This window comes from Hylobates moloch, unplaced genomic scaffold (assembly GCF_009828535.3).
Source record: "Hylobates moloch isolate HMO894 unplaced genomic scaffold, HMol_V3 SCAFFOLD_8, whole genome shotgun sequence".
Lineage (NCBI taxonomy): Eukaryota > Metazoa > Chordata > Mammalia > Primates > Hylobatidae > Hylobates > Hylobates moloch.
Window position 1 is genome coordinate 101,889,265 of NW_026652283.1, and position 24,998 is coordinate 101,914,262.

General features: G+C 41.7%; 1 pseudogene; it reads right to left on the reverse strand.

The window, feature by feature from the left end:
• Positions 1–22,197: 22,197 nt before the first annotated feature.
• Positions 22,198–22,351, reverse strand: LOC116474062 (U1 spliceosomal RNA; annotated as a pseudogene).
• Positions 22,352–24,998: the final 2,647 nt, after the last annotated feature.

Here is a 24,998-nt window from a genome sequence, read left to right on the forward strand (position 1 = left end):
AGGCCAAGCTGGCTATTCCTGCACGGACTGGGGCTCTGCTGAGGTGGCTGCGAGTCAGGGATGTGTCACCGACCCAGGGATGGAGTTTACTGGGTTAGTAGATGGAGGGCAGCTAAAACTAGACTTTCTTCTTTGCTTTTTTCCAAATGCCTCCTGGAGAAAATCCGATGTATCTATCCTGTGTGAGTCAGTTGTGAGTGTATCTGCTGGGATAAGGGCATGTTAAGTCACCACTCTCCATCCCCTCTGCTTGTTTTAATTGTGATTTTAATTAGCAAGCAGGTCATCTGAGCAGAGGTGTGGCCTTTCATCTGAATGTGGATTTTCTGTCTGTGTGGTCCTTGATTGGCTACTTGGATCTTATAATGATAAAAGAATTTTTAAACTACTTTTTCTTCCCAAAGTTTAGGGCTTTACTGAACTTTAAATATAAACTTAGGGCCCTCAGTTTATATTTAGATAAAAAAAGAATTGTGAAGATAAAGGATCTTTTGTGGCAAAGTGCTTTGAAATCCTGAGATGAAAGGGAACCCGTAAAGAGAAATTAACCTCATTTATTTTTTAAGCAGCATTTTGCTGCGTGTGTGGACAAATGTAATTTGAGGCAGCTTGAATTAAGAGCCTGGTCTTCACTCCACTCATAACCCTCCCTGTCTCCAACTGAGTCGAAGCACCTCTTTTTTCTTTCGCTTCTCTATTCCTCAAGCCAGAGCTTGTCTGGTAGGGAAGGCAAATTCAGACTTGAAATCCATGCTGTCTCCCGAGGTCTGAGTGCTCCCTGGCTGGGCTTCCGCAGGGGGACCTAGTCCCCTTTGTGGAAGATCCAAAGTTCAACACAGAAAGGGAAAAGTGAGATGTGTGGAGTGGGAGACTTGCTTGGCTTTGCTTCCATTACTTTTGAGAACTCTCATTACATTCCTGAATCCATTGATGCATACGTGGCAAAGCACTCAAAAGCTCTCTGGGGCAAGACTACTATTTAACTGAGACACACTGGTACCACCATGCCTATTACTAAAATATTAAAATATTCATATTTTGATTTGTAAATAGCCATTGCCCATGCCTTCACCATTGTCAAATATTTTTAATTGTACCAATTTTTTGTAAGCTAGGAGAGGGTTTACCTTCTTAGTTTCACACAGTGTTTAGCATATCTTGTATATACTAATATGCATATTATGCATAGTATTTGAAATGCATATACCAATTGGTTAGGGGAAGAGAATGGAAAATTCGAGCTGCTTTTTTAGGCTGTCAGGGTAGTGAGAGACCAGCTTGGAGTTTCCCTACAGACTGTATTTGAGTGCTTCTAAGAGAGAATTTAGAACTCAAGTTCTCAATTCATTCTCTTTGGGATTCTGAACCAAGGGAGGGCACACAAAAGGATCAGTGACTGGATAGGAAACAATACCCTTCTACTTAGGAAGCACCAGCTGAAGGTCTAATAACCTCTGGGAGTCTGTGCGGGAGGCAAGGCCCAGGCATGGGGCTAAAGTTCTCTACTTTCCAATCCGGAGATTCTCAGAGACCTTGTTCCAGGTGCAGAGATACTGAGACAGAGGGGGCCAATGTTCCTGAGCCCACCACTTTAAGGCAAGTGGCCTGGCCAGAGAAAAATGGTCCAGTTCACCCGAGTGCTAGAAATATAGGAGAAAGAATGAAGCTTGAGGTACACCCCAAAATGTGGCCCCATTAATGTCTCAGATTTTGACCAATCACAACTTTTCTTCTGATTGGTAAGAATGGAGGATGAGACCCTATTGAGAAAGCCCCAGCATTGAAGGGGTGGCCTGCCCCTCCACACCTATAGGTATATCTCGTCAGGTGGGACGAGAGACTGAGAAAAGAAATAAGACACAGAGACAAAGTATAGAGAAACAACAGTGGGCCCAGGAGACCGGCACTCAGCATACCAAGGATCTGCACCGGCACTGGTCTCTGAGTTCCCTCAGTTTTCATTGATTACTATTTTCTTTATCTCAGCAAGAGGAATGTGGTAGGAGAGCAGGGTGATAATAGGGAGAGGGTCAGCAAGAAAATATGTGAGCCAAGGAATCTGTGTCACAATTAAGTTCAAGGGGAGGTACTATGCCTAGATGTGCACCTAGGCCAGATTTATGTTTCTCTCTGCCCAAACATTTCAGTGGAGTAAAGAATAACAAAGCAGCATTGCTGCCAACATGTCTCGCCTCTTGCCATAGGGTAGTTTTTCTCCTATCTCAGAATTGAACAAATGTACAATCAGGTTTTATACCTAGACATTCAGTTCCCAGGGGCAGGCAGGAGACAGTGACCTTCCACTATCTCAACTTCAAGAGGCTTTCCTCTTTTACTAATCCTCCTCAGCACAGACCCTTCCTGGGTGTCGAGCTGGGGGACAGTCAGGTTTTTCTCATCTCGCGAGGCCAATTTCAGACTATCACGTGGGGAGAAACCTTGGACAATACCCGGCTTTCCAGGGCAGAGGCCCCTGCGGTTTTCCACAGTGCATTGTGCCTCTGGTTTATCAAGACTAGAGAATGGCGATGACTTTTACCAAGCATACTGCTTGTAAACATTTTGTTAACAAGGCACATCCTGCACAGCCCTAGATCCCTTAAAACTTGATTCCATACAACACATGTTTTTGTGAGCTCAAGGTTGGGGCAAAGAGGTTAGGGCAAAGAGGTTGGGGCAAAGTTACAGATTAACAGCATCTCAGGGCAAAGCAATTGTTCAGGGTACAGGTCAAAATGGAATTTCTTATGTCTTCCCTTTCTACATAGACACAGTAACAGTTTGATCTCTCTTTCTTTTCCCTACAAACATCACCCAGAGTATGCATTCATCTAACTACCAAGTGACAGTGGGGTTGAGTTAAAAGTGCAGGTTGGCCTGGCAGAGGGAGGGCTACCCAACTTCTCTCCCCATAACATGTACTTCTCTCTACCCCTCTCTGGGCTCTGATGAGATTTGGAAATGGCAGATAGCCCAGTCTCATAAACTCACACTTAGGGCTGTGGTTCTTTCCCTTGGCTACACATTGGAATCATTTGAGGTACGTTGAAAAATAGATTCTGATTTGTCTAGGATGCATCCTGAGCATCAGGATTTTTAAAAATCTTTCCATATGAAGCTTACAAATAGTCAGATTTGAGAACCATGCCAGATGGCCTCTGAGAGCAAGAACCTCATCTCTTCTCTTTTCTTCTTTCTTTTCTGAGACAGTGCCTCACTCTGTTGCCAAGATTGGAGTCCAATTGTGTGACCATGGCTCACTGCAGTCTTCAATTAATGGGCTCAAGCAATCCTCCTGCCTCAGCCTCTTGAATAGCTAAGATTACAGTTGCTTGCCACCATGCCCGGCTAATTATTTTATTTTTTGGATAGATAGGGTCTGGCTCTGATGACCAGACTGATCTTGAACTCCTGGCCTCCTTTGCCCCAACGTTGAGCTCACAAGGCCTCAAGGGATCCCACGTCAGCCTCCCAAAAGTGCTGGGATTACAGGCAGGAGCCACTGTGTCTGACCTGCATAATTTCAAGTGATGTAACAGCATCATGCTATCTTGGACAGTATGCTCTTAAGTTCCACCTTCTCGGTCATTGCCTTTGTCTTGTGCAAAAAAAAAAACCTACAGCAAAAACCTAATTTTCCTACTCTTCTGTTAAAAACAACGGAAAAAAATCATATATTAGCTATTTACTACAACTAGGTACTCTGATAGGTTATTTTGAGACACAGTGTGTCATTTAATCTTTTTTACAAGTTTTAATTTTATCAAAGTTTTATATGTACATCATTTTTAAAGTTCAATGTTACTGTGGAAATTAGCAATCCTCTGCTTTTACCTTTCTTTTTCCTTAATTTCCACTTCCCAGAGGTACCCACATTTGCCCTTTCGGCTGTTCTTTTAACATTTTCCACTCTATGTTTAGGTAATAGGTTTACCCTGCTATTTCTTGATTTCTTACTTTTAGAGACAATCTGGTGGCTTCCTAATGTGAAAGATAGAGTTAACTCTCTCACTCTACCTCTACAACATAGACAAATACATACTCTCTGATATCCTAATTAAGGCATAGATTTTGGTTAGATCAGTATTCAGTTAATTATGTAATATTATTCAAAGCTGGGCCATGTAGTTTTTTGTTATTTTGTTTTGTTTTTTTTGATACAGAGCCTTGCTTTTGTCACCCAGGCTGGAGTATAATGGTGCGATTTGAGCTCACTGCAACTTCCCTCTCCCAGGTTCAAGTGATTCTCCTGCCTCAGCCTCTCAAGTAGCTGGGATTACAGGTGCCTGCCATCACAATCAGCTAATTTTTTTTTGTATTTTAGTAGAGAGGGGGGTTTCACCATGTTGCCCGGGCTGGTTTCCAAGTCCCGACCTCAGGTGATCCTCCCACCTCGGCCTCCCAAAATGCTGGGATTACAGGCATGAGCCACCATGCCCGGCCAGTTTTTTGTTTCTTTTGTTTTTGAGACAGGGTCTCACTCTATCACCCAGGCTAGAGTGCAGTGGTGTGATCACGGTTCACTGCAGCCTCGACCTCCTGGGTTCAGGTGATCCTTCCACCTCAGCCTCCCAAGTAGCTGGGACTACAGGCACTTGCCACCACACCCCTCTAGTTTTTGTATTTTTCGTAGAGACAGGGTTTTGCCATGTTGCCAAGGCTGGTCTCAAACTCCTGAGCTCAAGCAATTCCCCCACCTTGGCCTCCCAAAGTGCTGGGATTACAGGCATGAGCCACTGCACCTGGCCATCATTTTTGATTTGCTCAATTTTCTATGTAGCTTATATTAAGTCGTCTTCAAACACTCTTCCAGAAGAATACATCTCCTGTGAATATGTTTGCATGCATCAGATACTCTATCAAATTCTGTTTTTTAAAAACAATGATTGCTACTGGTGCTTTCTTTGTGTATGCTCCAATCCGGACTGGTTGTGCTCCAGACTTGAGAAAGCTGATGTCTTAGGATCTCCCTTCACCATCATCTCAGGAAAAACCTAGACCTCTCTCTCATGTTGGATCTCTGCTTTCCTCTTTCTTAGCTTACTTTCTCATTTTAGTGGAACATATCCTCCAGTAGCTACGTGAGCTTCCTGGGCTACTGGAGGATATGTTCCACTAACCATATTCTCCAGGTTGTATGAGAGGAAAATCATTTGAGGCTTTGTTTATTGAAGCATATCATTATTTTAGCTTTATAGTTGGTAAATAGTTTGGTTGGGAATGCTGGATTGGGACTCATTTGCTTTCCGAATTTTGAAGACATTGATCCATTCATTATCCTCTGGGTTCTAGGGGTTTGTTCAGCAATCCACTGCCATTATGATAACCAACCATTTGTATGTTACCTATTTTTACATTCAAAAAGATTTTAAGATATTCTCTTTTATCTCACTATTATAAATTTTAATGATAATATGCCTTGGCATAGTTAATTTCCGTTTATTGTCCCAGTTCTTGGTGGAATCTCTCATTACAGAAACTAGCATCCCCTACTTACGGAAATACTCTTTTTTGAGTCGGAGTCTTGCTCTGTCGCTCAGGCTGCAGTGCAGTAGCGTGATCTCAGCTCACTGCAGCCTCTGCCTCCTGGGTTCAAGTGATTCTCCTGTCTCAGCCTCATAAGTAGCCGGGATTACAGGTGTATGCCACCATGCCCAGCTAATTATTGTGTTTTTAGTAGAGATGGGGTTTCACCACATTGGCCAAGCTAGTCTCGAACTCCAGACCTCAGGTGATCTGCCTGCCTCAGTCTCCCAAAGTGCTGGGATTACAGGCGTCAGCCACCACACCTGGCCTGAAAATATTCTTATATTATTTCTTTGATAATTTCCTCCTCTCTGTTTTTCATGTTCTGTCTTTCTGGAACTCCTATTAAATAGTTGTTGGATGTTCATGACTGGTCCTCTCTTCTTATTACATTTTATTTTCTATTTTTCACCTGTTTGTATTTTAGTTCCACTTTCTGGGAGTTTCCAAAAAATGTTATCTTTTAATTATTCTATTGGGTTTTTCATTTCTGCTAAATGTTTTTATTTTTCAAAAGCTCTTTTCATTCTGTTTGTTTTATCTCTTAAGTAGTATCCTGTTCCTGTTTTGTGGCTATGACATGTTTTCTTATTTCTCTAAAAATATTAATATTAATTTGAAATTTTCTCCTTTCTGCATAGCTGTTTCCTCCAAGTGTCTTTTTACCCCCCCCCATGTTTTGTTGTTTAATTTTTTACATTAGAGATTTTCCTTAGATTTGGTAGCCATTGATTTTTCCATTATGGTTAATAATGGTAGACCGTAAAAGTGGTTGGAAGCTCTGAATGTGTGGAGTGACCTGCCTGGGCTCTGGGTTAGAGGTCATGACTGGGCGCAATTGCTCATGCCTGTAAGCCCAGCACCTTGGGAGGCCAAGGGGGAGCAGATCGCTTGAGGCCAGGAGTTCAAGACCAGCAGGACCAGGCAAAACCCCATCTCTATTAAAAATACAAAAATTAGCCAGGTTTGGTGGCACACACCTGCAGTCCCAGCTACTCAGGAGGCAGAGGCACGAGAATCTGGGAGGCAGAGGTTGCAGTGAACTGAGATCACAGAGACAGGCCTTCCCCACGTTGGCCAGGCTGGTCTCAAACTCCTGACCTCAGGTGATCCGCCCGCTTCAGCCTCCCAAAGTGCTGGGATTACAGGCTTGAACCACCGCACCTGGCTGGACTTAAAATTTGAAAAAATAAATTAAGAGTTGGTAATGATAATTCAGTTGCATTAGAACAAAAGAAGGCCTGTGGTGGTGAGATGAGTAAAAAAAAAAGAATTAAGAAAGTAATGAAAGAAGTAAGAGTTTCATCTTACTATGAAAACTGAGAACTATGTATCTCTAAAGAATTCCCCTGAATAAATTAGAATCTAGGCTAACCTCCTAAAAGAATATAGTACCAAACTCATCAAAATGTTGTATCCTTTAAGCCCAGAATTATAAAAGTTAGTCATTTCAATCCCAGAAACATAAATCTATTTAAGCTAGCTCCCACAAGGCTACAATAAACCATCTCATAAACATTAAAGGACAGAAAAACTCCACATTTATGTTTAAAAATGATTAAATCTGGAACAAGGCTAAATTAGAAAATTGGTTTGCTGAGAAATTAAGTAACAATAATTTTCAATTTAACTGGTATGAAATGCAAACCAAGTGTTACGGCAATATGAGTCTGGTTTCCTGTCTAGAAAACCAACATGAAAACATTTTTCAAAATGTCTCTTTTCTGTGCATGAGTATCTTTATGGAAACAGCTGTGTAAAATTTAGCATAGCTCTCTTGCTTAAACCTGTGGGGTTACTAATTTACATTACTAATGTTTTGGTTTTATTTATTTATTTTTTTTTTCTTTTCGAGATGAGATTTCGCTCTGTCACCCAGGCTGGAGTGCAGTGGCAGGACCTCAGCTCACTGCAACCTCTGCCTCCCAGGTTCAAGTGATTCTCCTGTCTCAGCTTTCTGAGTAGCTGGGATTACAGGTGTCCACCACCATGCCCGGCTAATTTTTGTACTTTTAGTAGAGATGGGTTTTCACCATGTTGGCCAGGCTGGTCTCAAACTCAAGCTCAAGTGATCTGCCTGCCTCAGCCTCCCAAAGTGCCTGGGATTACAGGAGTGAGCCACCATGCCCGGCCTGGTTTTGTTATTTATTTATTTATTTGGATTAGCAAATTACCTGATTTTCTCTAAAAGAAAATATGCATATTTTCTGGCTCTGAAATATGACTTTTGTAACCATAGAGCAAATATTTCTTTACCTGCTAATTTTGTTTAATTTCACGAGCATGTATATTTTATTTTACAGTTTTGAAGGAGGCATGCACTTCATTCTGAACAAAGAAATACAAACCACAGCATGATAAATGGTACAATATTAACTGCCTTAAAATGATGTCAGTGTTGGAGGTGGAGTAGGGTTATAATTGTTTTTAAATGCAAATACAGTTAGATTTTCTTTCTTTTTTTTTTTTTGAGACAAGGTCTTGCTCTGTCACCCAGGCTGGAGTGCAATGGCGCAATCTCTGCTCACTGCAACCTCCATCTCCTGGGTTCAAGCAATTCTCCTGCCTCAGCCTTCCGAGTAGCTGGGATTACAGGCACCCACCACCATGCCCGGCTGATTTTTGTCTTTATAGTAGATACAGGGTCTCACCATGTTGGCCAGGCTGGTCTCAAACTCCTGACCTCAGATGATCCTCCCGCCTCGGCCTCCCAGAGTGCTGGGATTACAGGCATGAGCCACTTTGCCCAGCCAGGTTTTCAAGGAATTCAGCCTGGCTGTATTTGGGCCTTCCCCAGTTCACAGTCAACATGATGTTCTCTTTGGAAGTGCAAATGAATAACCCAGGGAGGTAGGTCTGAGAGCTTTCTGTGGGCAGTTCACTTTTGCTTTCTTACAACTACTTCATTGGCAGCCAGACAGAGGAGGAATGAGGGACATCTTTCCTTGCATGGCCTCAGGTTTTCATGCTGCACAGGCTGCATTGTGCCTCCAACACAATCATGTGTTTTTCGTTAGCTGAGATGCTCAAAACAAAGTAGAGGTCAAACTTTAACTTGATTTGAAGACAAAGTGCAACTTATTCAGATGCTGTATGGGGAAAATAACCAGATTTGCTTATTTGGGGTCTGCTGTTAATCATATAGGTTCCTAGATCTTCACTCAGTTTGTTAAGACACCACTCCCAAAGGAGACATCCTAGTGCTCAAATTGGTAAGCCTCGTCTGCAAGGTCTTCCAAAAAAATTCTGCTTAGGAGTCCAGCATTTCCTCTGCTGGTATTTTATAGGTCATCTCATTTAGATAGCCTAGGTCACCCAAAGTTCCTGATTTCCTCAAATTTGTCAAATAGACACTGTGCTTTTTAACTTTCAGAATCTGGTTGAGACAGTGGAGGTACAAGCTGGCATGGTAGGATCCACAAGCTGTGGCCCAATCTGAAGCCCAGCGTTGGAGGATGCAGAGCAGGGGAAACCCTGCAGGCCACGGGGCCAGGACAAGGGCCTGAGACAAGCTTGGAGGCATTGACCAGGGTGTCCACCTAAATGGCATTCTTGATCATTCTGTCGACTCCATTAACAGAGTCACTGATAGAGCTATGAGAGGCTTAGTGAATATAGTATATAGTGAATAGAGTGTAATAAACGTGTAGATTGTGGCTGGGCATGGTGGCTCATGTCTGTAATCCCAGCATTTTGGAAGGTCAACGCAGGAGGATTACTTGAGGCCAGGAGTCGGAGGCTAGAGTGAGCCATGATCCCACCACTGTACTCCAGCCTGGATGACAGAGCTAAACTCTGTCTCTTAAAAAAAAATAAAAATGTAGATGCTAATTGCTATCCATTTTCAGCAATGAGAATCCCTTGAATGTTTACAAGGTACCAGGCCAAATTTTGAGACTTGCCATGTGGTAGTGTTCTTTGGATTTCTTGAACTCATACTGGTAAAGGCATATCAGTCATTATCAGTTGTTATTCCATCTTTGTTTGAGAACTAAGTTTGGATTAAGTAACCTTTTGAAAAACCTGGATTTTTTCTGCTTTTATATTTTGTCCATGGAAAATCATTTCAGTTGTTTTTAGGCCGTGCTTTCTTCTGGGCTTGGCATTTCAGATTTGCTTGTAATCTGTGAATAACTAACCAAATTAATGGGCTGCTTTGAGCATCATTTTTAACTGGAGAGACGGAAATTCCATCATGCTTCAGGTCATAAGTCTTGTTGCCAAAAAGTTTCCCCAAGTGACAGCAGTTACGTATTTGAGATTTATTGGTGAGTTTGGGTGTCCCAGAGTGACATGAGTAGGAAAATGAACACTTTAAGGCAAATCCTGAACTGATTCAGAGAGACTCCTCCAATCTTTTGAGGTTACTTGTCCTTATAGGAAGTGTGTGTGTGTGTGTGTGTGTGTGTGTGTGTGTGTGTGTGTGCTGTCTTCTGGAATTAGGGAAAATATAGTCATTGGTGTATTAGGTTCAATATTGAATAGAAGTTCCTCCCTCTGGTCACAAAATGAAATGGCCAACATTGCAGTTTTCGGGACAGTTAAACTCATAAACAAATTTCAAAATCTTTCATCTGAGATATTTTTATGAGTAGGCACAGGGTTTCTGAATGCATCATACAATTGGATCGAAGCCTGGAAAGTCACTCCGGTGTATTTGAACAAACTAGCCCACGAGTACCATATTTTTTACATTGGAACATTCCTTTTCCTTTTTAAAGTGACCCAGCATCTATCTTATCCCTTTTTCATATTCTAGAATAGTTGAAGTAGACTTGTCACAAAGTCTTTTCAAAAACTTTACTTTTGTCCTTTTACAAGGCTAGAAAGCAATAAATCAAGAGGATAAATCCTGGATCTGCAACCCCAACTGGATAAAAAACTTTTGTAGCTTATAGAATTCTCTTTCTGTCACACACACAAACAGACATATATGCACAGTGGGTCAATTATGAGTGTTATTATTTATGGAGTTAACATTGTCAAATGGGCATATTGCATTATACTTATGACGCAGGTAATATATGCCTACATACATATCTTGTCTGCTTTAGTTAATCATATAGTGAGAGGAACTATGTTGCTATGAGAAGACAGAATTAGGTAAAATACAGTTAATCTGATGATTTCAAATGTTTTCAGAATGACTACAATTATTCAGTCATTAAACATTTGGATATTTCCTAGATGTCCCAGACTCTGTTCTAGGCTCTGGGAATATAAAGTTTTTTTTTTTTTTTTTTTTTTTTAAAGCTATTTACCAGCTGGGCACAGTGGCTCATACCTGTAATCCCAGCACTTTGGGAGGTGGGTAGATCACCTGAGGTCAGGAGTTCGAGACCAGCCTGGCCATCATGGTGAAACCATGTCTCTACTAAAAATGCAAAAATTAGCTGGGGGTGGTGGTGGGCACCTGTAATCCCAGCTACTTGGGAGGCTAAGGCAGGAGAATTGCTTGAACCCGGGAGACAGAGGTTGCAGTGAGCAGAGATTCCACCACTGCACTCCAGCCTGGGTGACAGAGAGAGACTCTGTTCAAAAAAAAAAAAAAAAGCTGTAGGAGACAGTGCATATAAATTATGATTAATGAGACAAATGCTATAAGAAATTTTTGAGCAAAGGGAGTAAAGAGTTAAGCTAGCTAACGTGCATGGGAAAGTTTTCAGAGAAGGAAAGCATTTCATTTGAAACTTGAAGTATTAGTAGAACAAGCCTGGTTTAGAAAAGTGTCAAGTGCATTCCTGGAAGAGGTGCTACAGCACATCAGTAGGATTCAACTGGATCTGACTTCCTTTTTTTTTTTTTTTTGAGATGGAGTTTCGCTCTTGTTGCCCAGGCTGGAGTGCAGTGGCACCATCTCCACTCACTGCAACCTCCGCCTCCCGGGTTCAAGCGATTCTCCTGCTTCAGCCTCCCGAGTAGCTGGGATTACAGACATGCGCCACCACACCAGGCTATTTTTGTATTTTCAGTGGAGGTGGGATTTTTCCATGTTGGTCAAGCTGGTCTCGAACTCTTGACCTCAGGTGATCCGCCCGCCTCAGCTTCCCAAATTGCTGGGGTTATAGGCATGAGCCACCGCTCCTGGCCCAGATCTGATTTCTAAGGTGAGCAAAATATAAATTAATTGAATTTTATGAGCTGAGTATTTGTATTTATTGAGCCAGTCTTGGAGTCACCTTAGACTCCTCTCTCTCTCACGTATAACATACCCAAGCTTTTGGCAAAAGCCCTTAGCAAATCTATCAACTCTGTGTTCAAAACATATCCCAAATCCAACCATTTCTCCCCACCTTAATGGCTACTAGCCTGGTTCAAGTCACCATCAATTCTCACCTGACTACTACAGAAACATCCTAATTGGTTGTGTTGGTTCTCTGTTGCTGTGTAACAAATTGCCACACACTTAATAGCTTAAAACCACACACATTTATTATCTCACTGTTCCCATGGATCAGGAGTCTGAAAATGGCTTAACCAGATACCCAGCTTTCAGCCTCCACAATCTGTAATCAAGATGTAGGCTGGCTATATTCTCATCTGAGGGATTGACTAAGGAAGAATTTAACTCCAAGCTCATTCAAATTGTTGGTAAAGTCAATTATTTGTGGTTATATAACTGGAGACCCAGCTTCTCACTGGCTCTTGGCTGGGAGCTATCTGTAGGTCGTAGAGGTGTCTCATAGTTCCCTGACAAGTGGCCCTCTCCACAGCAATTCACACCAGGGTGGTTTGCTTCTTCAGCAGAATCACACTCTGGTCGGCTAAGATGAAGTCTTATGTAATGTAACATATTCATGAGCATGACATCCATCATCTTTGCCATATTCTGTTCATTGGAAGCAAGTCACAGGTTCTGTCAGCACTCAAGGGAGAATATTACACAATGCATGACTCATTGGAGGTCAACTAAGGCTGTGTCAACCAAATTGGTCTCCCAACTTCCACGCATGCTCTCCTACTGTTTATCTTCTATACAAAACCCAGAGTAATGTTTTTAAAATGTCAAACTTAACAGTGCCATTCCCTTGCTCACAACCTTCTAATGGCTTAAAATCTAAAAGGCCCATAAAATCATATATGTGTGATCACTGGCTACCTCACTTGCAGTCACTCTGCTTATTCCTACCCAGTCCCATGGGAATCCTTGCTGTTCTGGAAATAGGCCAAGCACATGTATGTCTTTGCATTTACTATTTTCTCTGCCTCTAACACTCTATTCCAGTAGATCTTTAAGACTTGAACTCTCTCTTCGTTTAGGTGTCTGCTCAAATGTCACTTCCTCAGAAACTACTACTTTTAACCCTCCAATCTAAGATAGCCCTTCCAGGATGATCCACACCTTTCCTTTGCCTCATTTTCTTTCTGTCCTTTGTCTTTCTGTGTATTTTAGAATATACTCATTCACTTACTTATTAACTGTCTCTCCCACTGAAATTCAAGCTTCATGAGGACAGGGACCCAGTCTGTCTTATTCACTGTAATTTTCCCAGTGCCTATAAAATTGCCTGGCATATAGAAGACACTTATTTTTTTGAGATGGAGTTTCACTCTTGTTGCCCAGGCTAGAGTGCAATGGCACAGTCTCGGCTCACCGCAAGCCCACCTCGCAGGTTCAAGCAATTCTCCTGCCTCAGCCTCCCAAGTAGCTGGGATTACAGGAATGCACCACCATGCCTGGCTAATTTTTTTTTGAATTTTTAGTAGAGACAGGGTTTCTCCATGTTGGTCAGGCTGGTCTCGAACTCCTGCGCTCCAGTAATCCGCCCACCTCAGCCTCCCAAAGTGCTGGGATTGCAGGCGTGAGCCACGGGGCCTGGCCCTTTTCCCTTTTTTTTTTTTTTTTTTTCTGAGCTGGAGTCTCACTTTGTTGCTTAGGCTGGAGTACAGTGGCACGACCTTGGCTCACTGCAACCTCTGCCTCCCGAGCTGAAGCGATTCTCTCACCTCAGCCTCCTGAGTAGCTGGGATTACAGGCAACCACCACCACACTCGGCTAATTTTTGTATTTTTAGTAGAGATGGGGATTTACCATGTTGGTCAGGCTGGTTTCAAACCCCTGACCTCAAGTGATCCACCCACCTCGGCATCCCAAAGTGCTGGAATTACAGGCATGAGCCACCACGCCTGGCCTAGAAGACATGTAATTTCTTGTGATAATAAATAATGAAAAAATTGAGACACAAAACTTTTAAAAATATTTTATTGTCACTGATGATATGTTCAATTTTTCTTTTCTATTTTTTTAATTTTTATTTTATTTATTTATTTTTTTGAGACGGAGTTTCGCTTTTGTTGCCTGGGCTGCAGTGCAATGGCACAATCTCGGCTCACCACAACCTCCGTCTCCCAGGTTCAAGCGATTCTCCTGCCTCAGCCTCCCAAGTAGCTGGGATTACAGGCATGTGCCACCGTGCCCGGCTAATTTTGTGTCTTTAGTAGAGATGGGGTTTCTCCATATTGGTCAGGCTGGTCTCGAACTCCTGACCTCAGGTGATCCACCAGCCTTCAGCCTCCCAAAGAGCTGGGATTACAGGCATGAGCCACCGCACCCAGCCTTTTATTTTTTTTTCTTTAAGAGATGAAGTCTCACTATGTTGCCCAGGCTGGTTTCAAACTCCTGAGCCCAAGTGATCCTCCCACCTTGGCCTCCCAAACTGCTAGGATTATAGGCGTGAGCCACCACACCTGGCAAATTTTTCAAGTAAGCAGTGAATAAATCCTAAACTGTATCCTTCTGAGATCTTACTCATGATTTTTTTTTTTTTTTGGAAGAGTGAAGAACAGTCAGTATCTCAAATGAAATTTAAAGTCATATGTACAATCTCAGAATAGTTAATATTTCTTGGTCATCAAATGATCAAAATTAGCATTGTGGGAAAGCCTGACATTAACACAAAAGAAGGCAGTTATGGAGGAAGAGAAACAAAAGATACAATACATATAGAAAACAAACAGCAAAATGGCAGTTGTAAATCCTTCCTTATCAGCAATTACATTAAATGTGTATAATTGAACACTTCACTTAGTAGGTAGAGATTGGTAGAACGGATTTTTTTTTTTTTTTTTTTTTAGACGGAGTCTCACTCTGTCATCACCCCGGCTAATTTTTGTATTTTTAGTAGAGATGGGGTTTCACCATGTTGGCCAGACTGGTCTCAAACTCCTGACCTTAAGTGATCTGCCCACCTCGGCCTCCCAAAGCGCTGTGGTTACAGGCATGAGCCACCAGGCCTAGCCCCTACTTTTATTTATTTATTTATTTATTTATTTATTTATTTATTTATTTATTTATTTATTTATTGAGACAGAGTTTTGCTCTTCTTGCCTAGGCTAGAGTGCACTAGCGCAATCTCAGCTCACTGCAACCTATGCCTCCCAGGTTCAAGTGATTCTCCTGCCTCAGCCTCCTGAGTAGCTGGGATTACAGGTGCATGCCATCATGCCCAGCTAATTTTTTGTATTTTTAGTAGTGATAGGGTTTCATCATGTTGGCCAGGCTGGTCTTGAACTCCTGACCTCAGGTGATCCACCCACCTCAGCCTCCCAAAGTACATGGATTACAGGTGTGAGCCACCATGCTGGCCTCTATTTTTTTTTTTTTTAAGATGGAGTCTTGCTATATTGCCCAGGCTGGTCTCAAACTCCTAGCCTCAAGCAATTCTCCAGCCTTGGCCTCCAAGTGCTAGGATCACAGTTGTGAGCCACTGTGCCTAGCCCCCACTTTCCATAATGGGTAGAACAACTGGATAAAAGATGGCCAAGGAAATAGAAGATATTAACAATACTATAAATCAACTTGACATGAAAGACATCTATAGAATATCCAATATTCATTCAGCCAGGCATGGGGGTTCATACCTATAGTACCAACACTTTGGGAGGCCAATGTTGGACGATTGCTTGAAGCCAGGAGTTTGAGACAGCCCGGGCAACACAGTAAGAACCTATCTCTACAAATATAATAATAGTAGTAATAACACCCAACATTCTAAGATATTCATAGGTGTCTATAAAATACATGTTCGGTCAGGTGTGGTAGCTCATGCTTGTAATCCCAGCACTTTGGGAGGCCAAGGCGGACAGATCGCTTGAGTCCAGAAGTTTGAGATTAGCCTGGACAATTATAAATACAATAATTAGCCAGGCGTGGCGGTGAGTGCCTGTAGTCCCAGCTACTCGGGAGGCTAAGGTGGGAAGATTGCTTGAGCCTGGGAGGCAGAGGTTGCAGTGAACCAAGATTGTGTCAGTGCACTCCAGCCTGGGTGACAGAGTGAGACCCTGTCTTAAAAAAAAAAAAAGTAATAAAATAAATTGAAATAAATTAAAAAATACACATTCTTCTCAAGTGAACATGGAATATTCTCCAGGATAATCCATATGTTAGGCCATAAAAAAACACTCAGAAAACTTTAAAAGACTATAATAATACACTGTATGTTCTCTGACCACAGTAAAATAAAATTAGAAATAATAGTAAAAGAAATTTCAGGAAATTCACACGTATTGGAAATTGAACAACACAATTCTTTTTTTTTTTTTTTTTTTTTTTTTGGTGTTGAGACAGTTTTGCTCTTGTTGCCCAGCCTGGAGTACAATGGCATGATCTCAGCCCACTGCAACCTTCGCCTCCCAAGTTCAAGCGATTCTCCTGCCTCAGCCTACCAAGTAGCTGGGACTACAATGCGCAGGCCACAATGCCTTGCTAATTTTTGTATTTTTAGTAGAGACAGGATTTCACCATGTTGGCCAGGCTGACCTCAGGTGATTCACCAACATTGGCCTCCCAAAGTGCTGGGATTACAGGCGTGAGCCACTGCGTTTGGCCTGAACAACACATTTCTAAATAACTAACGGGTCAAAGAAGAAATCACATAGAAAATTAGAAATACTTTGAGATGAATGAAAATAAAAAAAACTACAACCTACCTTAAATTCAATGCAGTTAAATTGGTGCTTACAGGGGAATTTATTGCTCTAAATGCCTATACTTTAAAAAGAGTAAAGGTCAAAAATCAATAACCTAACTTTTGTCCCTAAGGAAATAGAAAAAGAAGAGCAAACTAAACCCAAATCAAGCAAACACAAGGAAGAAGATGATAACTATTATGGCAGAAATAAACAAAATAGAAAATAGACAAGATCAAGTGCATTCAGAGTGGTATGGCCGTAGAAACAAAATAGGAAATAGGAAATAGAATAAAAATGAAGAAAATCAGCAAAACTAAAAGTTGGTTGTTTGAAAAGATAATCAAAATTGACAACAGTTAGCTAGGGTGACAAAAGAAGAAATGAAAGAAGACTCAAAGTACTAAAACCAGGCATGAAAGAGATGACAGAATATGATGAACAATTACATGCCGACAAATAAGATAACCTACATGAAAGGGGCACATTCCTAAGAAGATCCAAACTATCAAACTGCTTAGAAAACAGACAACCTGAATAGAACTATAGCAAGTAGAAAGGTTGATGAATCATTAAAAAACCTTTCTTTTTTTTTTTTTTAATTTTTGAGATAGAATCTCGCTCTGTCGCCCAGGCTGGAGTGCAGTGGTGCAATCTCGGCTCACTGCAACCTCCGCCTCCTGCGTTCAAGCTATTCTCCTGTCTCAGCGTCCTGAGTAGCTGGGACTACAGGCACCCGCCACCACGCCCGGCTAATTTTTGTATTTTTAGTAGAGATGAGGTTTTGCTATGTTGGCCAGGGTGGTCTCCAACTCCTGACCTCAGGTGATCCACCCGCCTTGGCCTCCCAAAGTGCTGGGATTACAGGCGTGAGCCACCGCACCCGGCCAAAACTTTTCTATAAATAAAAGCCCAGAACCAGATGACTTCACTAGAGAATTCTACCAAGTATTAAAGAGGAATGAACACCAATCCTTCACGAAACCTTCTGAAAATATGAGAAGGGAACACTTTTCTACTAATTTGTGAGACCAATATTAGCCTGATACCAAGTACTAGCATACTAGCAAACTGCATACGAAAAGGATTATGCTGGCCGGGAGCGGTGACTCACGCCTGTAATCGCAGCACTTTGGGAGTCCGAGGCAGGCAGATCACAAGGTCAGGAGATTGAGACCATCCTGGCTAACACGGTGAAACCCAGTTTCCACTAAAAATACAAAAAAATTAGCCGGGCGTGGTGGCGGGCGCCTGTAGTCCTAGCTACTCGGAAGGCAGACGCAGGAGAATGGCGTGAACCTGGGAGGCGCAGCTTGCAGTGAGCCAAGACCACGCCACTGCACTCCAGCCTGGGCGACAAAGCGAGACTCTATCTCAAAAAAAAAGAAAGAAAAAAAAAGAGGATTATGCACCATAACTAAGTGAGGTTTATCCCAGGAATGTAAGATTGGTTTGATGTACAAAATAAATGAATATAATGTACCATATTAATAGAATAAAAACCAAAATCATATGATCGTCTCAGTAGATGCAGAAAAGCATTTGACAAAATCCAACACTCTTTGTGAATAAAAACACTCAACACAAATAGAAAAATAACTTCCTTGGGGAACATCACACACCAGGGCCTGTTGTAGGGTGTGGGGAGGGGGGAGGGATAGCATTTGGAGATATACATAATGTTAAATGACGAGTTACTGGGTTCAGCACACCAACATGGCACATGGATACATATGTAACTAACCTGCACGTTGTGCACATGTACCCTAAAACTTAAAGTATAATAAAAAAAAAAAAAGAGAAGAAAAATAACTTCCTCAATCTGATAAAGGTCATCAACAAAAATCACACGGCTACCACCATACTTAATGGTGGAGGACTAAATGCTTTCCCCTGAAGATGAGGAACAAGAAAAGGATGTCCATTCCTGCCATTTCTTTCTTTCTTTCTTTTTTTTTTTTTTTGAGACGGAGTTTCACTCTTGTTGCCCAGGCTGGAGTGCAATGGCACGAACTCAGCTCACTGCAACCTCTGCCTCCCAGGTTAAAGCAATTCTCCTGCCTCAGCCTCCAGGGTAGCTGAGATTACAGGCTCCCAACACTACGCCCAGATAATTTTTACATTTTTAGTAGAGATGGAATTTCACCATGTTGGCCAGGCTGGTCTCGAACTCCTGACCTCAGGTGATCTGCCCGCCTTGGCCTACCAAAGTGCTGGGATTATAGGCATGAGCCACCTCACCCGGCCAAATTTTTCACTTTTTGTAGAGATGATGTCTCACTATGTTTCTCAGGCTGGTCTCAAACTCCTGAACTCAAGTGATCCTCCTGCCTTGGCCTTTCAAAGTACTAATACTATTTCAACATGTTTTGTAATTTTTTTAGCAACAAAGTCTCACTCTGTCACCCAGGCTAGAGTGCAGTGGCACAATCATAGCTCACTGCAGCTTGGAACTCCTGGGCTCAAGCAATCCTCCTGCCTCAGCCTCCCAAAGAGGAGTGTGCCATCATGCCCAGCTAACTTTTTAAATTTTTGTAGTGATGAGGTTCTCACTGTGTTGCCCAGGCTGGTCTTAAACTCCTGGCCTCAAATGATTCTCCTACCATGGCCTCCCAAAGTACTGGGATTACAGGTGTGAGCCACTGTACCTGGTAAGAGTATATATTTTGCACTTCTTTTGTTTAGTTTATTCCTAAACATTTTATTCTTTTTATGCTGAATGAAATTATTTTCTAAGTTTCATTTTCAGATTGCTAGTGTATAGAAAAACAATTGATTTTTATATATTGATCTTGTATCCTACGAACTTGCTGAACTCATTTATTAGCCCTAACAGTTTTTTGTGGATTCTCTAGTATTCTCTATATTTCATGTATGTATGTATGTAAATAGGAATAGTTTTAGCCTTTCCTTTACAATCTGGCAATCTCGGTGCCTTTTAGCTCTTTTTCAAAAAAATTTTTTTTGGAGACAGGGTCTTGCTTTGTCACCCAGGCTAGAGTGCAATGGCACAATCATGGCTTACTGCAGCCTCGACTTCCCAGACTCAAGTCATCCTCCCACCTCAGCCTCCCAAAGTGCTGGGATTACAGGCGTGAGCCACCGTGCCCAGCTCATTCTTACCATTTCTATGTACCGTTGTCCTAGATATTCTAACCAGGGTGATTAGGCGGGAAAAATAACTAAAAGGGCAGCCAGGTCCAGTGGCTGGCACCCGTAATCTCAGCACTTTGGGAGGCTAAGGCAGGTAGATCACTTGAGGTCAGGAGTGGGAGAACAGCCTGGACAACATGGCAAAAACCCCATCTCTTCAAAAAATACAAAAATTAGCCAGTCGTGGTGGTGCGTGCCTGTAGTCCCAGGCACCCAGATTGCCAGATTGTTAAGGAAGGGCTAAACTTATTTATATTTGCATACATACATATATGAAATATGGAGAATTCTAGAGAATCCACAAAAAACCGTTAGGGCTAATAAATGAGTTCAGCAAGTTCGTAGGATACAAGATCAATATATAAAAATCAATTGTTTTTCTATACACTAGTGTTTTTCTATACACTAGCAATCTGAAAATGAAACTTAGAAAATAATTTCATTCAGCATAAAAAGAATAAAATGTTTAGGAATAAACTAAACAAAAGAAGTGCAAAACATATACTCTTACCAGGTACAGTGGCTCACACCTGTAATCCCAGTACTTTGGGAGGCCAAGGTAGAAAAATCATTTGAGGCCAGGAGTTTAAGACCAGCCTGGGCAACACAGTGAGAACCTCATCACTACAAAAAATTAAAAATTTAGCTGGGCATGATGGCATACTCCTCTAGTCCCACCTACTTGGGAGGCTGAGGCAGGAGGATTGCTTGAGCACAAGAGTTCCAAGCTGCAGTGAGCTATGATTGTGCCACTGCTCTCTATCCTGGGTGACAGAGTGAGACTCTGTTGCTAAAAGAATTACAAAACATGTTGAAACAGTACCAGTACTTTGAAAGGCCAAGGCAGGAGGATCACTTGAGTTCAGGAGTTTTGAGACCAGCCTGAGAAACATAGTGAGACATCATCTCTACAAAAAGTGAAAAATTTGGCCGGGTGAGGTAGCTCATGCTTATAATCCCAGCACTTTGGTAGGCCAAGGCGGGCAGATCACCTGAGGTCAGGAGTTCGAGACCAGCCTGGCCAACATGGTGAAACTCTGTCTCTAATAAAAATACAAAAATTATCTGGGCGTGGTGGCACACGCCTGTAATCCCAGCTACTCGGGAGGCTGAGGCAGGAGAATCGCTTGAACTTGGGAGGCAGAGGTTCCGGTGAGCCAAGATCGCACCACTGCACTCCAGGCTGGGTGACAGAGTGAGACTCTGTCTCAAATAAATAAATAAATAGTGAAAAATTAGCGAGGCATGATGGTGCATGCCTGTGGTCCCAGCTACTCAGGAGGCTGAGGTGGGAGGATCAGTTGAGCCTGGGTGATCAAGTCTGTAGTGAGCTGTAACTGTGCCACTGCATGCCAGTCTGGGTGACAGAGGTACATCCTGTCTGAAAACAAACAAACAAATGAAAAAACCAAACACATGTTGAAATAGACTAAAGAAGACTTAAATGAATGGAAAAACATCTCATGTTCATGGATCAGAAGACTTAATTTTGTTAAATATTGTAAAATATTGTTAAAAAAGAAGTATTTCCTAAATTGATCTAACGATTTAATTTGATCCCTATCAAATTCCCAGCTAGCTTCTTTGCAGATATTGACAAAGTGATGCTGAAATTCACATGGAAATCCAAAAGGAAACCAAAATAGTGAAAACAATCTTAAAAGGGAACAAACTTAGAGGACTCATATGTTTTGATTTTAAAAGTCACCACAGGCCAGGTGCGGTGGCTTATTCCGGTAATCCCAGCACTTTGGAAGGCTGAGGAGGGCGGATCATGAGGTCAAGAGTTCGAGACCAGCCTGACCAACATGGTGAAACCCCATCTCTACTAAGAATACAAAAATTAGCCAAGCATAGTGACAGGGACCTGTAATTCCAGCTACTCTGGAGGCTGAGGCAGGAGAATTGCTTGAACCCAGGAGGCGGAGGTTGTGGTGATTGGAGATCACGCCACTGCACTCCAGCCTGGGTGACAGAGCGAGACTCCATCTCAAAAAAAAAAAAAAAAAAAAAAAAGGATGAAATAGTAATACATGCTATAACATGAACAAATATTAAAAACATTATGGTAAGTGAAAGAAGGCACACAACAAATGCCACATATTTGATGATTTTGTTTATATGAAATTTCCAGGCTGGGCACGGTGGCTCACGCCTGTAATCCCAGCACTTTGTGAGGCCGAGGCAGGTGGATCACCTGAGGTTGGGTGTTCGAGACCAGCCTGGACAACATGGTGAAACCCCGTCCCTACTAAAAATACAAAAATTAACCGGATGTGGTGGCAGGCGCCCTATAATCCCAGCTACTCAGGAGGCTTAGGCAGGAGAATCTCTTGAACCTGGGAAGCGGAGGTTGCAGTGAGCCGAGATCACGCTATTGCACTTCAGCCTGCGCAAAAAGAGCCAAACCTTGTTTCAAAAAAAAAAAAAAGAAATTTCCAGAATATAGAGACAGAAAAGAGATTATTGGTTTCCAGGAGCTAGAAGGAGGAAAAGATGGAGAGTTACTGCTAATATAGCAAAACACATGATTTCCTAGGGGTGATAAATATATATGTATATATATATATATATATATATATATTTTTTTTTTTTCCATTGTTGTTGTTACAGAAGAGAGCGTGAACACAGTTTCCCACTGCCAAAGATTATGCAGTTGAGTTCTCCACATTTGGGGAAATTGCACATCCAGGGTGCAACGGATAAACCTCACCCTGGGATAACCACCTTTGTGATGATGGTATTTCACCTCCTAGGTAAGTACGAAAATATTCTTGAATTAATTAGTGGTGTAGATTGCATAACCTTGTGAACTTACCGCAAATCCTGAGCTATATATTTTAAAAGGATGAATTCTATGGTGTGTAAATTATATTTCAATTTTTAAGAAAGAATTTACAAAATTTATGAAGAAGTAGGTTGTAAGGAGTTACTTAAGCAAGAATATCTTTCTGGCTGGAGAGACATGGCTCTTCACGGAGTCTACAGACAGTGTAGGAAACCCAATCCACTTCCCTTCCCTAATAGGTAGGTTCTGCTCTTCACTTTATCCAAATGTCCCCCACTCTTTTTTTTTTTTTGAGATGGAATTTCACCCTTGTTGCCCAGGCTGGAGAGCAGTGGCGCGATCTCGGCTCACTGCAACCTCCACCTCCCGGGTTCAAGCGATTCTCCTGCCTCAGCCCCCTGAGTAGCTGGGATTATAGGTGTGTGCCACCATGCCCGGCTAATTTTTGTATTTTTAGTAGAAACAGGGTTTCATCATGTTTGCCAGGCTGGTCTCGAACTCCTGACCTCAGGTGATCTGCCCACCTCGGCCTCCCAAAGTGCTGGGATTTACAGGCGTGAGCCACTGTGCCCAGCCTCTTCCTCCATTTTCTTTCTCATTCTCTCCCCTGCTTTGTTTCCCCTCTCAACTCATTCCTTGATCACTTATGTTTTCCTTTTCCTTTTTATGTCTTCTCATCCCTCTATCCAGGTCTCTACTTTCCACCCCTGCCTCCTGCCTCCTGCTTCTTCCTTCTCCCTTCCTATTTGCTTCCCTCTCTCCTAACTCGTCACAAAATGGAAATAAATAATATTTTAAAGCATTTTTGTAAGAATTATGTGCTTTTTTGTTTGCTTAGGCGGAAAAGGACACGATTTTGATGTTTAATGTTTCTTTAAGCAAAAACAACTCTAAATTAATGACATAGTTGGTTTTGCTTTAGTGAATGTAATCAGCAATTTTTAAAAAAGAAAGATTATCCACCCATGCTATATGACTAGTTAGAAATAAATAATTGAGGGAAAATACTTTCATGAATATTATAAAGTGATTTGTAAATATGAGCAGACACTACGGGTAAACACTGATAATATCTAGTGTGGTGGTGTTCACTGATAGCTCTTAATTATTATTTGGCTGTTCTATGTGTAGACATGTCTGAGTCAACCATTTAGGCTACAAATTGAAAACCTCCAACCCAGACAGTTTCGTCTGAAATATAAACATGATTATATTTTCCCCCAGGAACATCCTTTTCGAACTAAAAAAAAAGAAACCCAACATGGGTTGTAAACGCTTCTCTCATGAAGCCATCTACAGAATGGCCAATTATTCTCTGTCGTTGATCTGGAAGAGCGAGTAAGTACAAAAAGAATACCATTAACCACAAAGTTGTCATCTTCTTCAAATAAAATTCTGATCTCTGGCTTGAATGCTGATTTACTGTTTACTTGTGCGAATAGGTCAAGAGAAATAACTTTTTTCTTAACAGCCATTTTATAAGAAAAGCATATTTCATTTGTTGACAAAATGTTAAGAAAATGAACTGGTTAAGTCTCATTGGTCGTCATGATTGAAATTCTAGCACCCAAAGTGGTAGTGTCAGAGCAATGAGACACCCAGATAATGGTCTCAGAAGGCTTCCCAAACAATGGGGCTGATTCATTAGAAGGGGGAAGGGGGAAGGGGGAGAAAAGGCCAACTCAGTCTGTTCCTAAGAGGCCATCTATCCTGTCTTAAAGCAGACAAAGTGCTTTACTATGGGGCCTACTTTGGTATATTGGTACAACTATTATTGAATGTTAGAATTATTTTTAGATACTAAGTTTTAAGCACTCTCAGGACAGCTAAAGAAGGTGGATTCTCATCCATAGCGTTTCTGCTACTGACTGACTCTAGCAGTCAGCCGACTGACACCTTTAAGATCCATCTAGTATGGTTTGAAGAGCTTGGTATTTGTCTTTCTTATGCTACACAAAGACTCTGTGTCTCAGTCTGTCAACTGTGCAGCAAAAATGAGTTTCCACTTTCTGCTGAGCACACAACTAGACTATTTTTCTAAACTTGCCTTGTAGTTAGTTGTGGCCACACAACTGAATTCTGATCTATGGAACAGATTCTGATCTATGGAACAAATTCTGATCTATGGAACAAAATAATGATCTATGACATTATTTTAACAAATACGTAAGTCTCTTTTCTGCTCTGTTTCCCCCTTTACTGGCTAGATGCTGATGACAGTGAGGATTTGAGGAAAGGAGAGCTACATAATAAACTTAACATAAGGGGGCCTGATACAGAGAGGGTCCACCATCCCTCAGCAACAACAACCTCTTAGGTGAGCAAGAAATAAACTGTTACTATGTTTTAGTACTATATATTTTGAGGTCTATTTATTACAGCTGTTAGTACGAGCCTATGTCGCAGTGCATGAGGATTGCTATAACGAATTACCATAGACTGGGTGGTTTATAAACAACAAAAATTTATTTTTCATATTTCCGGAGGTTGGGATTCCAAAATCAAGATGCTGGCAAATTCAGTGTCTGGTGACAGCCTGCTTTCTGGCTTATAGAATTTGGTTATTTCACTGTAAGTTCACATGGTGCAAGGGGCAAGGGAGCTTTCTCCAGCCTCTTTTATA